This window comes from Macrotis lagotis, chromosome 2 (assembly GCF_037893015.1).
Source record: "Macrotis lagotis isolate mMagLag1 chromosome 2, bilby.v1.9.chrom.fasta, whole genome shotgun sequence".
NCBI classification, from domain to species: Eukaryota; Metazoa; Chordata; class Mammalia; order Peramelemorphia; family Peramelidae; genus Macrotis; species Macrotis lagotis.
In genome coordinates this window covers 289,482,792-289,497,996 of record NC_133659.1, presented here as the reverse complement: position 1 = coordinate 289,497,996, position 15,205 = coordinate 289,482,792, and positions in this window count along the sequence as shown.

Genomic DNA, 15,205 nt, shown 5'->3' with positions numbered 1-15,205 from the left:
GCCCCAACTATTTACAGTTATTAAAAACACACATACAGACACACACACACATGCACAACAAGATAAAACTCTGGATTTGTTGCCTATAAATATGTTGTTGTTGCTGATGTTTATCTTTTATTTTCAAAGAAAACCAATGACATCACAAGGTGATGTCTTGACTTCTGCATTAAGTGAGGCAGTTGTACTTAGTCATCAACCTCACTCTCTTTTCCTGACAAATCAAATTCCTGGGGTAGGGAAAAAGTCCAGATGACTGGTTATGGTCCAGGATACAGTGGTTGACCTTGGCGTCTTTGATACTTGACCAAGTTCAAAGTGCTTTACAAAGCCTAGAACAAATTGTTCTCTACCTATTCCACCAGGGAAGGTCTTCATATGCTTGGGATAGACATTCTCCTAGCACAGCCACAGGTGTGAGGCCTGTCAGTTACCCTCAACCTGGTTTGGCCCATCTGACAAGATGGTTTTATGGGGTGTGACCTCTATATATGCTTCAGCTTCTTGGAATCATATGTGAGAATTGGGTGAATCAGGTGGACACTAAATGTGTATGAGAAGTGTTGAAAGGGCTCAGCAAGCCTTTCTCCAGGAGTGCTAGTCCTACACATCTAAGAATATGGAGATTGATATGGGAAGGGAGAAGTTTAATCCTAAAAGGGAAGGAGATGTTGATTTTTTTTAATAGCATAGGTTAGGTGAAAGTAGAGCCAATGATAGAACATCTGTTATTCTTAAATTAATGTTCAGATCACACCTTGGACCTTTTTGAACTCATTGAGGTTGAGAAACTGATGAGGAAGCCTAGAACATTGGAGGTAAGTGGGTTTGGTGATGACTTGGAGGGAAACTTGGCACTGAAGCAGGTAAGGCTTACTGCTGTAGTCAATCAGCTTTGCCAGGCTCAGAAGGGACTGTAGCCTGCTGTTGTTGCTCACCCAACCTGTTAGCAAAGTCACCTGGCATATAATACTTACTATGGGAGCCTTGTTTCTCACTAGCTCCACCCAATTAATATATACCCATGAATTAATATATATATATACACCCCTATACCATAAGGGCCATTATTTGTGGGGGTTTGTCTTGGATTTTTATTTTTTTCCCCTCACAGTTTTTTGAATGTTAACTTTTTAAAATGCTTTATTATATGAATTAACTTTTTTTTTTTTTTTGGTTTTTGCAAGACAATGGGGTTAAGTCTGATGCTCTATCCACTGGTCACCTAGTACCCCTGTGAATTACCTTTTTAAGTGGGTTTGTACCATGGACATTAAGAACATTCATTCTTTTTTCCTGATGCTTCAGAATTAGAGCTAAGTCTTAATCTAGTTGGGGTTTTTTTTTGGTTTTAGAAGAATATTCATTTTTCTTTTTACCTTTTCTGTTTTTCATATGTTTATGTAACATTGATTATCCTGGATTCCTCCCCCATGTTTCTCTGCTATCCTTAGGAGAGTTTGGGGGTGTTCAGTCTCCTTGCCATTGGCTCTAGACCCCTACTAATGATGTTCTCAAATTTAGGGGTGCCCTTGGCCCCAGTTTCTTTTTACCACTTAATAGTTTCATTAGCTTTTAGAATGGAATATCTTTTACAGAGGTAGCAAGAACAAACATAAAATATCTCCTTGATATCTGAGAGTACATTTCTACCTTTTACTACCTCAGGTTCTGCCTTTTACTACCTCAAGTTCTGCCTTTTGCTACCTCAAGTTCTGGGGAGGGGAAGAGGGCAAGGTTCAAAGTTTAGCTTAGTATCATCCAATCAAGTTACAAGCCTGCCTTGGGTTTGAGTCCCATGTACCCAGGCTTTTCAGTTTCCTTGAGGATCTGGCAACAACATCCATTCTGGTTGCAAGCATCCATTGGTTGCAATGGCTCAAGTCTGAGTTTGCACTTAAAACTGAAAAGTAATAGCTAGATGGCATGGTGGGTAGAATGCTGGCCCTGAAGTCTGGAGGTTTCAAATCTGGTCTCTTATACTTGGCTCATATTAGCTGTGTGACCTTGGATAAGTCACTTAACCCTGATTCTTCACAAACAGCATCACTTCCAGTCATCCTGATTCATATCCAATCTACTGAACCCACAGGACACCAGAGGAAAAAGTGAGGCTGGTGACTTAGGACAGCATCCCCCTCACTCAAATCCAATTCATGGGCATGTCATGACATCACCTCTCTGATAGCTTCTTCAAGAGTGAAGGACAGAAGGTGGCTAGGTGGTACAGTGGATAGAGCACCAACCCTAGAGTCAGGAGTACCTGAGTTCAAATGCGACCTCAGACACTTAATAATGACCTAGCTGTGTGGCCTTGGGCAAACCACTTAACTCCATTGCCTTACAAAAAAAAAAACAACCTAAAAAAAAGAGTGAAGGACAAACATCATCATGACTCAAGTCTAGTTTTTCAGCAGTTCTTTTTGTGATGACAAAAAAATTGGAAATTGAGGAAATGCCCATCAACTGGGGAATGGCTAAACAAAAAAATTGTGGTATATGAATATGATGGAACATATTCTGTAAGAAATCATGAGGAAACCATTATCTTATTATGTAATTTTGCTATCTCTTATAATTTATTTTTTTTCCTTAAGGATATGATTTCTCTCTCATCACATTCAATTTAGATCAAACAATGTAAAGCCTAATAGATTGCCTTCTGTGGGAGGTGGGGGGGAGGGAAGTGAGATTAGGGAAAAAAATTGTAGAATTCAAAATAAATTAATTAAAAAAAAAGAAAACATGAAGGTTAGGATTTCAGAAAAGCCTGGAAGGATCTACATGAACTGATGCTGAGTGAAATGAGCAGAACCTGAAAAACATTATACCTATTAACATCATTAGGTGAATATCATCTATGATGGACTTGTTCATTTCAGATGTACAATAATCAAAGACAATTCTTTTTTTAAATTTATTTTTAGATTTTTCAAGGCAATGGGGTTAAGTGGCTTGCCCAAGGCCACACAGCTAGGTTAATTATTAAGTGTCTGAGGCTCAGGTACTCCTGACTCCAAGGCCAGTGCCCCATCCACTGCACCACCTAGCTGCCCCAATCAAAGACAATTCTAAAAGACTTGTGATGGAAAATACCATCCATGTCCAGAGAGGGAACGGTGGAATTTAAATGCAGACCAAAGTTTACTATCTTCAGTTTTTAAAACTTGTCTTATGTGTTAAGTCATTTTTTCACTCTAATGTTTTTTTTCCCTTCCATTTGGATTTGATTCTTCTTTCACAACAAGATTAATATGTATCTTTGTTTAGCATAATTATACCTGTAGAATCCATATTAGATTACTTTCTATCGGGGGAAAGGGGAGAGAAGGGAGAGAAGGAGAAAAATGTAAAACTCAAACTTTGCAAAAAAAATGATTGGTGAAAATGATTGTTGCATATTTTTTTTTGCAAGGCAATGGGGTTAAGTGGCTTGTCCAAGGCCACACAGCTAAGTAATTATTGTGTCTGAGTTCGGATTTGAATTCAGGTACTTCCGACTCCAGGGCCAGGGCTCTATACACTGCGCCACCTAGCTGCCCCCTACAAATATTTTTTTTAAAGTGGAATCCTTTAGAAAAACATGGAAAGACTTACATGATGAAAAGTGAAGTTAAAAGAATCAGAACATTATACAGAATAACAATACTGCAGGATGGTCAATTGTGAATGAGTTATTCTCAACAATACAAAGATTCAAGACAATTGCAAAAGTCTTATGAAAAATGCTATCCTCCTCCTGAGAAAAAATTGATAGTTTGAATGCAGATCCAAGCATGCCATTTTTATTTTGTGTGTGGGGGGCAAAGGTTTCTGTGTTTTCTTTCACAACATGACTAATAAGGAAATATGTTTTGCATAATTACACATGTGTAATCTATATAAAATTTTTTACCATCTCAAGGGGTGGAGGGAAGAGAGGGAGAGAATTGGGAACTCGAATTTTTAAAAAATGGTCAAAATTGATTTTACATGCAATTGGGAAAAGATAAAAAATTATCTTTTAAAGTAGAAATCTTCCTCAAGGATATAATTTCCCTCTCAACACATTCAATTTTGATCAATGAATAGAATGGAAATAATGTAAAGATTGTCAGACTGCCTTCTGTGGAAGGATTGGGGGAGGGAAGGGAGGTTGGGGGGAAATTGTAAAATTCAAAATATTACAAAAATGATAGGTAGAAATTACTATTATATATAATTGTAAAACAAATAAAATATCTATATTAAAAAAGTAGAAATCTTAATGAGTTGAGATATCTTGCCAGCAGAAAAAGTCTCCTCAGTGTATAGGTTAGACTGAACCTAGATCTCCTACAGAGTTTTAAGACCAAGTTTCTCAGTCTAGGAGCCACGTATTCTTGGGGAACAGCCATGAAAAGTTTGGCTCACTCATATTATCACATGTAGCATATTAGTAAGTATCCAAAGTTAGAAAAGTGGCCTCTCAATGAACTGTTATATTCCACTCAATCTATGAGAGATATTTTTTTAAAAGAGCCTTTATAGATTATAAAAGGTCTAGGATGTGGTAGATTGAGTGACAAAGGTTATCTTATATTGAAACACATTGAGTTTCCTAAGGAAGTTGTTGGTTTTGCAGGAAAGTGGACACCACAGCTCTAATTTGTCAAGATTCACCAACTATCATCAATGTGTCTTCATTGACTAAAACTAAATCTAGCAAATACTGGCAACCCTGCATATTCTGACTTTCAAGCACCATAGGCAAAAGTTTGAAGGAGGATAAGGGGATGGAATGACAGTGAACATTGTGGATCGTCAAACACAGAAGAAAATTCTGAAAAGTTTAGTTTTGATGACTCCCCAGAATAGAAGGATGAAAGGATTGGTTGAGGCTAAAGTTCAAGAGAAAGATGACACATTCTCATTGTATGAGTGGAATATAGTGTGCCTAAGGAGCAATGTACAGCATCCACCTCACTAAGCACTCCAAAAAAGATCAGAAAAATTCTTTTATTTATGATGGAAGTGTCAGAAACTATTAAGAACTTCTGGTCAGGGACATTATCACAGAGTTCATCTGTCCTTATGCATTACCTATAATTTTAACATGCAAGAAGGATGATGGAAATACAGCAAAGTGTGTAGGATACTGGATTTAACATGAGAACTAAAGTGGACCAATATACCATACCAGGCATTCCAGTTGCCCTTACTACTCATCAGTCATCCAGTGGTTCTCAATGTCAACTTTCAGTGTGGATATAGGCAAATTATGGCAAAAGAAGACAAAGAGCAAAATCACATTGATCTATCCATATAAATTTTTACCAATTCAAAAGTTTGCTTTCAGTTCACCTCAGGGGCATGAGGTCTTGCCAGATTGAACTGGCTCTCAGGAGTTGAAGTTAAAGTCAGGGTAAGCATTTATATTTTGGAAATCATCAAAGGTTTCCAGTCAGGGCTTGAGATATATATATATAAAATTGATTTCTAAAGTGACAAAGAAAATGTTAATAATGCATATTAGGGGTGGCTAGGTGGTGCAATGCTTAGAGCACTGGCCCTGGAGTCAGGAGTGCCTGAGTTGAAATACAGCCTCAGATACTTAATAATTACCTAGCTGTGTGGCCTTGGGCAAGCCACTTAACCCCATCGGCCTTGCAAGAACCTAAAAAAAATCTATATCTCTATCTCTCTATCTCTATATCTAATCATATATATATATCTATAGCTATATCTATAGCTATATATCTCTATCTCTATCTATCTATATATGTATAGATATGTATGGTATATATATATATATATATATATATATATATATATATATATATATATCCATGTGTAGAGAGGCAGCTAGGTAGTACAGTGGATAGAGCACCAGCCCTGGAGTCAGGAGGACCTGAGTTCAAATTTGACCTCAGACACTTAATAATTACCTAAGCATGTGACCTTGGGCAAGTAAGTCACTTAACCCCATCACCTTGCAAAAAAAAAAAACCAAAAAATATATCCATGTGTAGAGTCCATCTTTTAGGTTGATGAAAAAGAGTGTTTGCTATGACCAGTGAGTTATCATACCAAAATTCTACTAGGCAAGATGGCCTGATTTCTCTCCCAAACCTCTCCAAATACCTTTAGGGTTTTTTAGGGGTTTTTTTTGTAAGGCAAATGGGGTTAAGTGGCTTGCCCAAGGCCATACAGCTAGGTAATTATTAAGTGTCTGAGGCTGGATTTGAACTCAGGTCCTCCTGACTCCAGGGCTGGTGCCCTATCCACTGCTCCACCTAGCCGCCCCACCAAATACCTTTAAAAATGACTCTAAATAAATTCTAGAGTGGCAGAAGCCACTAAAAGATGGAGTGAAACAATTTTCCAGCCCAAGACAACTTAGCAAGTCAGTTAAGGTCTGTTGCACTAGGGTAATAGTGGAACACAGTCTGGCACAAGCTGAACCAGTGCAGACTGAGTGCCAGCAAACAAGGAATAGGCCTCAAGATGACTGAATCAGAGGCATCAATAGTAGTTTCTAGATTTCTCAGTCCACAGACATTAAGGGGATTAGATTACAGGTCAGAAGGAGATTTACAAGGGTCTCTTTGCTGGCACCAGGGGCAGGACTCTGTTGCATTACCCACACTTGGATCTGGGTCTCAGTCCTGGATCTTAGTCCCATTGTGACTACTCTACCATAGTAGAGTTTGCAGCCACAGGGAAGTAGGGACCTTAATCACAGTTTCAGGGTTGAAAAGAATGCTTGTCACACACAAGTCAGTGTGTAAAGTACAAGAGGGTAGTAAGTACATTTCTCCCTAGACCATACCACCTTGGAAGAGTCAAAAACCTACAGATCCCCTGAATTACCTTTGAAAAGAGTTGCACAAAAAAAATCTAAAGCTTAGAACTCTGCCCCCTGCATTTGGGAAACAGGCCCACTTTAGCAAAGAGTAAAAAAATAAAGAAACAGACTGGGGAATGAGTAAACAACAAAAATTCTGACTATAGAAAGTTACTATGGGGACAAGGAAAATCAAAACATATCCAAAAGGAGACAACAAATTCAAAATTCCTATAGCCAAAGTCTTCAAGAAATATATGAATTGATCCAAGACTTTGGAAGAAAGAATTTTTAAAAATCAAGTAAGAGAGGTAGAGGAAAATTAGGAAGAGAAATGAGAGTGATGCAAGGAAATAATGAAAAAAAATTTAAATAGCTTGGTATAAAAGACACAAAAAATTACTGAGGAAAATAACACCTTGAAAAATAGAATAGGCCAAATGATAAAAGAGTTACAAAAATCCAAATAAGAGAAGAATGTTTTAGAAGCAGAATTGACTGAATGGAAAAAAATATACAAAAATTCACTGAAGAGAACTCCTTAAAAAATAAAATTGGTTGAATAGAAAAGGAGGTACAAAAGCTCAATGAAGAAAATAATTTCTTTTAGTTAGAATTGTGCAAATGGAAGCTAATGATTTTATGAGACATCAAGAAACAAACAAAATCAAAAGAATGAAATAATAGAAGAAAATATGAAATATTTCATTGGAAAAACAACTGACCTAGAAAATACATTCAGGAGAGATGATTTAAGAAAATTGGACTACCTGAAAATCATGATCAAAAAGAGTCTACATACCAGCTTTTTTAAAAATTTTTAAGGAAAAGTGCCCTTGTGTTCTCAAACCAGAGGGTAAAATAGAAATTGAATTAATCCACTAATCACCTCCTGAAAGAGATCTCAAAATGAAAACTGCCAGGGATATTATAACCAAATTTCAGATGTCCCAGATCAAGGAGAAAATATTACAAGCAGTCAAAAAAAACCACAATTCAAATATTGAGAAGTCACAGTAAGGGTAACACAAGATTTAGCAGCTTCCAGAGGACAAAAGAACTAGGATTACATCCAAGAATCGTCTACCCAGCAAAACTGAGTATAATCCTTCAAAAGAAAAATGGAAATTCAATGAAATAGAGGACTTTCAAGCATTCCTGATGATAACACTAGAACTGAATAGTAAATTTAATTTTTAAATATAAGATGCAAAAGATGCATAAAAAGGTAAGTAGGGAAATCAAAAGGGATTCTGTAAGGTTAAACTGTTTATATTCTTCATGGAAAAATGATATTTATAACTCCTAAAAATCTTTCTTATTATTAAGACATATACATAGATAGAAAGCAGAGATGTGAGTTGAATGTGATGATACAGTAATCTAAAAATTACTTCTAAAAAAGTAAAATTAAGGAATGAGAAAGAAGAATGCATTGCTAGAAAGGGAAAGGGAGAAGTAGATGAGTTATATATTATCTGACATAAAAGAGGCCTGAAAAAGATTTTACAGCAGAAGGAGAAATGTCAGAAGTGAGAAGGGAAGCACATGACCCTTAACTTCATTGGAATTGGCTAAAATTGGGAATGATTCACAATAACTTTATTTTTCTTGGGTTTACATTTTTTAAATTGTGTTGTCTTTCACAGAATGAATTAGATGGAAATGTGTTTTGTACAACTGCATATGTTTAACTTATGTCAAATTGCCTTGCCTTCTCAATGGGGGGAGGGGAAGGAGGGAGGGAAAGAATTTGGAACTCAAAATTTGAAAAAAAATGTTAAAATCAGTTTTTCAAGTAATTGGGAAAATATTAAATAAGATTAACAAAATTCTATTAGTCTCTGCTCTGTTTTATTTTGTACTCCAAGGTCAAACTTATCTGTTATTACAAATACCTTTTGATTTCCTACTATAGCATATCAATCTCCTATGATGAATGTGACATCATTTCTAGTGTTATTTCTAGAAGATGTTGTAGATCTTCATAGAACTGATCAATTTTGGCCTCTTTGGCATCAATGGTTGGAGCATAGACTTGTATTACCATGGTACTAAATAGTTCGCCTTGGTTTTGAACAGATATCATTTGGTTATTTTTGAGATATATATTTGAGAGCATGAGAGCTACTTCATTTCTTCTAAGGGATTCTTACCTACAGTCGTATATGGAGTGATCATCTGAGTTATATTCACCCATTTCCATTCATTTAAGTTCACTGACACCCAAGATGTCAGTGTTTAATCTTTCCATTGCCTGTTTGACCATATCTAACTTACTTACCTTGATTCATGAATCTTATTCTTATGCAATGTTGATCTTTGCAACATCAGTCTTTTTGTCACCAGATATATCCAAAGTTGAGCTTCCCTTTGCCTTTAACCCAATCACTTCATAAATACTGGAGCCAATTATAGTTGTCCTCTGATCTTAAGAAACCATTTTTTTTTTGTTTTAAATTTCCATAGCAGTCATGTTGTGAAAGAAAATAGTGAAAAAAAAAAAGAAAAACAAAGTAAAAAAAGTAGTTTTCAATCTGATTTCAGACACCATTAGTTCTTTCTCTGGGATGGATAGTATTTTTCATCCCAAGTCTCTTAGCATTGTCCTAGATCATTGTTTTCCTGAGAATAACTAAGTTATTCACATTTGATCATTTTACAATATTGTTGTTACTTTGTATCAGCTTCTGTAAGTCTTTCCAGGTTTTTCTGAGGACATCCTGCTCATCATTCTTAAGAAACCTTTTGATGAGGGTGAAAAAAAAAAAGAGTACAGGAGCTGGCTTGAAGTCAAAAACAAACAAAAGATCATGGCAATGATCCCATTACTTCCTGGCAAATAGGAGAACTGGGAGCAGTATCAGATTTTTTTATACTCAAGCTTAAAAATCACTGCAGACAGCAATTACAGCCATGAAATTAAAAAACACTTACTCCTTAGAAGGAAAGCTGTAGCAAATCTGTAAACTAACTAAACATTAAAAAGCTAAGTTTTTCCAGTAGCAATGTATGGCTAAAGAGAGTTTGACTATAAGGAAATCTGAGCATCATAGAATAGTTGCTTTCAAATTGTGGTGTTGGAGAAGACTTTTGAGAGTCCCTTGACTCATTTCTAAAATATACAGAGAACTGAGTCATATTAAAAAAAAAAGCCATTCCCCAATTGACAAATGGTCAAAGGATATGCAAAGGCAATTAACAGATGAGGAGATCAATGCAATCCATAGGTATATGAAAAATTGCTCTAAATAATTATTAGAGAAATGCAAATTAAAGCTTCTTTGAGGTACCACCTCACACCTTTCAGACTGGCCAATATGACCAGAAAGGATCATTGTTGCCAGGGTTGTGGGTAATCTGGGACACTATTACATTGTTGGTGGAGCTGTGAATTCATCCAACCTTTCTGAAGAGCAATGTGGAACTATGCCCAAAGGGCAACAAAAATGTGCATACCCTTTGATCCAGCAATAACCACTACTGGGTCTATACCCTAAAGAGATGATGAAAAAGGGTAAAAACATCACTTGTACAAAAATATTTATAGCAACCCTGTTTGTGGTGACAAAGAATTGGAAATCAAGTAAATGTCCTTCAATTGGGGGATGACTTAGCAAACTGTGGTATATGTATGTCATGGAACAATATTGTTCTATTAGCAACCAGGAGGGATGGGAATTCAGGGAAGCCTGGAGGGATTTGCATGAACTGATGCTGAGTGAAATGAGCAGAACCAGAAAAACACTGTACACCCTTAACAGCAACATAGGGACAATGATCAACCTTGATGGCTGATCAGTACAACAGTCAGGGACAATTTGGGGCTCTCTGCAATGGAGCATACCATCTATATCCAGAGAAAGAACTGTGGAGTTTGAACAAAGACCAATGACTATTACCTGAAATTTAGAAAAAAAAACCCTGATATCTTATTGTCTGATCTTGCTATCTCTTATACTTTGTTTCTTCCTTAAGGATATCTCTCTCATCACATTCAATTTGGATCAATGTATACCATGGAAACAATGTAAAGATTGGCAAATTATCTTCTGTGGGGGGTGGGAGGAAGTAAGATTAGGGGGAAAATTGTAAAATTCAAAATAAATAAAATCTTAAAAAACAAGAGTCCCTTGGACAACAAAGAGATCAAAACAGTCAGTATTTAAATGAATTCAGGTTATTCACTGGAAGGTCAAATACTGAAGTTTAAGGCCAATACATTGGCTATACAATGAGAAGACTAGACTTACTGGAAAAGACCCTGATGCTGGGAAAGACTGAAGGCAAAAGGAAAAGGGATGGGAGAGGATAGATATGCTATCATGGAACAGCATGAACTTGGACAAATTTTGAGAGATAGGAGGGTTATGACATTCTATGATCCATGGAGTCATGAAGTCAGACATGACTGAACAACTGAACAACAATGATTTTTCAGAACCTCTTTCAGTTCTGTGGGTTACAGTAAAGCATGAACACTGACCCATAGGACATAAAAGCCCCCTTGGATTGGTCATATCAAATTCTAGGCTTTTATAGCATTTTGTGACTATTACTACAAGTTTGTTAGAACTATGCTGCTATTCTCTTTTTTTTTTTGTGGTGACAAGGATTTGGAAATTGAGGATATGGAGAATTGCTAAACAAGTTACAGTATATGATTGTGATGGAATACTTTTGTGTTATAAGAAATTATGAACAGGATGCTTTCAGAAAAATATGGAAAGACATGAAATTATGCAAAGTGAAGAAAGTAGAATTAGAACATTGTACACAGTACCAGCAATATTGAGATGATCAACCATGAATGTCCTAGTTATTCTTAGAAATACAAAGATCCAAGGAATTGTAATGAAAAATGCTATTCACTTCCAGAGAAAGAATGGATGGTCTTAACAGAGATTGAAGCATGCTATTTTTTGCTTTATTTTTTTTCCATTTTTTGTTTTCTGTCACAACATGACTTATATGGAAATATGTTTATATGGCTGCACAGATATAACATATCAAATTGCTTGTCTTCTCAATGGAGGGAAAGAAGAGAGGGAAAAAAATTGGAACTCAGAATTTTTAAAAGTGGGGCGGCTCGGTGGCACAGTGGATAAAGCACTGGCCCTGGAGTCAGGAGTGCCTGGGTTCAAATCCAGTCTCGGACACTTACTAATTACCTAGCTCTATGGCCTTGGGCAAGCCACTTAGCCCTGTTTGCCTTGCAAAAAAAAAACCCTAAAAAAATGTTTTTAAATGAATGTTAAAAATTGTTTTTATATTTACTTGGAAAAAATAAAATATCTAAAGCTTAAAAGACTATGCTGTTATAGCTAAATCACTGAATGACCTTATTTATGGATATATAAGCACTCCTATGTATCAAGAACAAAAAAGGAATTGGAATATCCGGCATGTAATTTAGACATTCATGTAATGGTTATATAGCCTGATGTAGATGTTTCTATGGGATAATTACCTGAGTTATATAAAACTTGTTATTTTAAATATTATTTTGATTATTGTAACATACAGTGTTCTATCCACTGCAATACCCAGATGCCTCTCATATCCAAGACCATCTTCAGTCGCCCTGAACCCTATCTGGTCACTGGATCTAGATGACTCTGGAAGAGAAAGCAAGGCTGGTGACTTAGCACAGCACCCTCTCACTCAAATCCAATTCACATGCATGTCATGGCATCACCTCCCTGATGTCCTGATTTTCTTTGAGAACAAAGGATAAACACAACATATGGAACCTTGGTGAGCCAGAAATATCTTCCTTTAAGTAAGCAGACATTACCTTTCGGTGGACAGGCTAGGATCTATTGCCCAAGAGTCCTGGGAATAGCATTGTTCCCCCCCCCAGGCCACCAGCCTTGTATGTAGTCTGACTCTTGCAACCAACAACCAGGTTGTGGAGGAGTCCACCATCCCTGCCACTAACATCAAATCAACTGTCAATGGGCAATGAGCACTGGGAAGAACAGTTGACACAGGTCATTGGCCCCAACCATTATCCAGGAGAGCAAACCCTCTAGAAATCTAATCTGGTAAATGCTTCAACCCTTGCCTCTCAGCAGTTACTGAAAACCTGAAGAAGGAAGTTCTCACCATCAAGGTCTTTAGCATTGTCAATGACTTCAACATCAGATATGGATATAGATCTATAGTTCTATGAGTGGAAATGACACTAAAGATACACTACCATCTGCTTGGCACTGTACCCTAAAGATCCATGGAGTTTTCCATTAGACTTGCAACTGCAACCTACATTTGTTCTCTCTCCCGATGAGAAGTGGGCTTCAGTTTGGGATTATTCAAATAAAGAGACTGAAATGAAATCTGATTTCATTATTAGGCTTATACTTCAGGAAGGCTATTGATAAGAAAAAAAGTTGATATATATATATATATATATATATATATATATATATATATATGACACCAAAATATTTATAGTGTCACATTTTTTGATATCAAGGAACTTGAAGCAAAGCAGATGCCCATAGACTAAGGAATTGTTAGATAGACTGTGGTACGTGAATGGAGTGGAATATTACTGTGTTGCAAATGCTGAATAAAAAGAAATACAGAAAGAGTGATATGGAGAGTGAAGTAAGCAGAGCCAAGAAAATAATATATACAATGTATTACAACGACTATAACAATGTAACTGGAAAGAACCATACACACAAGAAAATAAAAGTGAATGTTGCAAAACTATAAAGAAAAAACATAGTTCAAAGGAAGAGATATGAAAAGATCTCTTTACCCAGCTCTTTGCAAAGGTAAGAGGTCCACAAGTATGGTACATTACACATATTTTCAGTTTTTTTTCCTGATGTTTTGATCAGTTGTGTTGATTTTTCCTTTTCTGTAAAAAATATTGTTATATGGGATAGCTCTATGGAGGGTAAAAGGGGAATGGTACTAGGGAAAAAGTATGATGATGTAAAAACCCAAATTACATCAATAAAATCTTATTTAAAAAAGGAATGTGAGCTACTGGAGATCAGGGCACTGTTTCCTCTTCTGTAGTCCTAGCACTGAGTAACTAAGATGATTTGGATCCCATCCACTATCCTGTTGCTATCTCTCCATCTTTGGATGACAAAATGCTTTCCATACAGTCAGAATTTTAATGGTTTTTGGTTCATTCATTTTCGACCATTTGAGAATGAGGAATTCCTGTAGTCACCAATCACGTGTTCTGTGGAGCTGCTCAGATCAGGATGGGGGGAGGGGGAGTGGTTGACTACAGGATTGTAGTGAGGGGTGGACCAGCTAAGACTCGGCCGGAGGAGCAACACAGTGGTTGGGGCTGAAGCAGCGGAGATGGGGTGTCGGATAATGTTGTGTGCACCCCTATCCCTGAGTCATTAAGGGCTTTACTTCACCTCTGTACCCCCAGACTTGGGGGGCCACTTCTCTTTTACCAGTTCATTACTGATTTCCTGTTTTCCCCTCAGATGGAGTACAGCTTTTAGTTTCCTCCTCGACTGCCAATTTTCTTTATTTTCACACGTATGCTGTTTACAATTTTGTAAAACCGCAGCAATACTCGATGGTGAAAGGGAACAGAGGAGATTTTAGCGTTTGTTTTTTCTCCCAGGAGAGGCTATAATGCCTAATTAGCGGTACTTTTCAGGGTCCGTGTGACTATGTTCAAGTTATACCCCTGGGTCTTTGCCTGGGTCCCAGGGAGATGGGAACTGGTAAGGAAAGAGTTGAAAAGCCACAGGTGGGGAGGGAGGGGGCTGGTACTGTGTGTGTTTTTTTAACCTAAGGACACCTTGGCTTAATCGGCAGGGATAACTAAGTTGTGGTTAGCCTTGCCCGGCGCTGCAGTGGGCTGGCCCTGCCCTGGGCTAGCCTCCCGCGGCATACAGGTACACCCCCAATGGAAGCCCCGGCTTCGACACGTGCCCCCGCACCCCGTGCCTCTGGACCAGCCAAGCGCAGAAGGTGCTGGTGAGGGTGAAGGCGTGTGAAGCGCTGGCAGGGGACGGGGCTGGGAGGGCGCTAGGAGACGGAAGCATCCCCGTGGACCGTCGCCCTCCGACGCGGCCAGCCCGAGCCCCACAAGTCCAAACGATGTTAGATGACGTCATGGGGTCGGGCGAGCCAGGAGAGCCAAGGGGCCCACGTGGGGGCCTCAAGCTCGCTAGGCGACCCCTAGCCTTTAACGGAGACGCCTAGGAAACTACCATCCCCAGAAGCCCCCGCGGCCCCGTCCCGCCTTCGCCTTTCACCCACCCTCTGTAGCCTGGCAACGGCGTGACGTGACCCGGGGACCCGAATTAGAGCCGCCGCGGCTGCCGGCTTCAGTCTCAGTCTAGAGGGCTAAGCGGGAGGAGTGGCTGCGAGGCGCAGCCCCCCGCCCCCCAGGCCCGACCTCGCCCG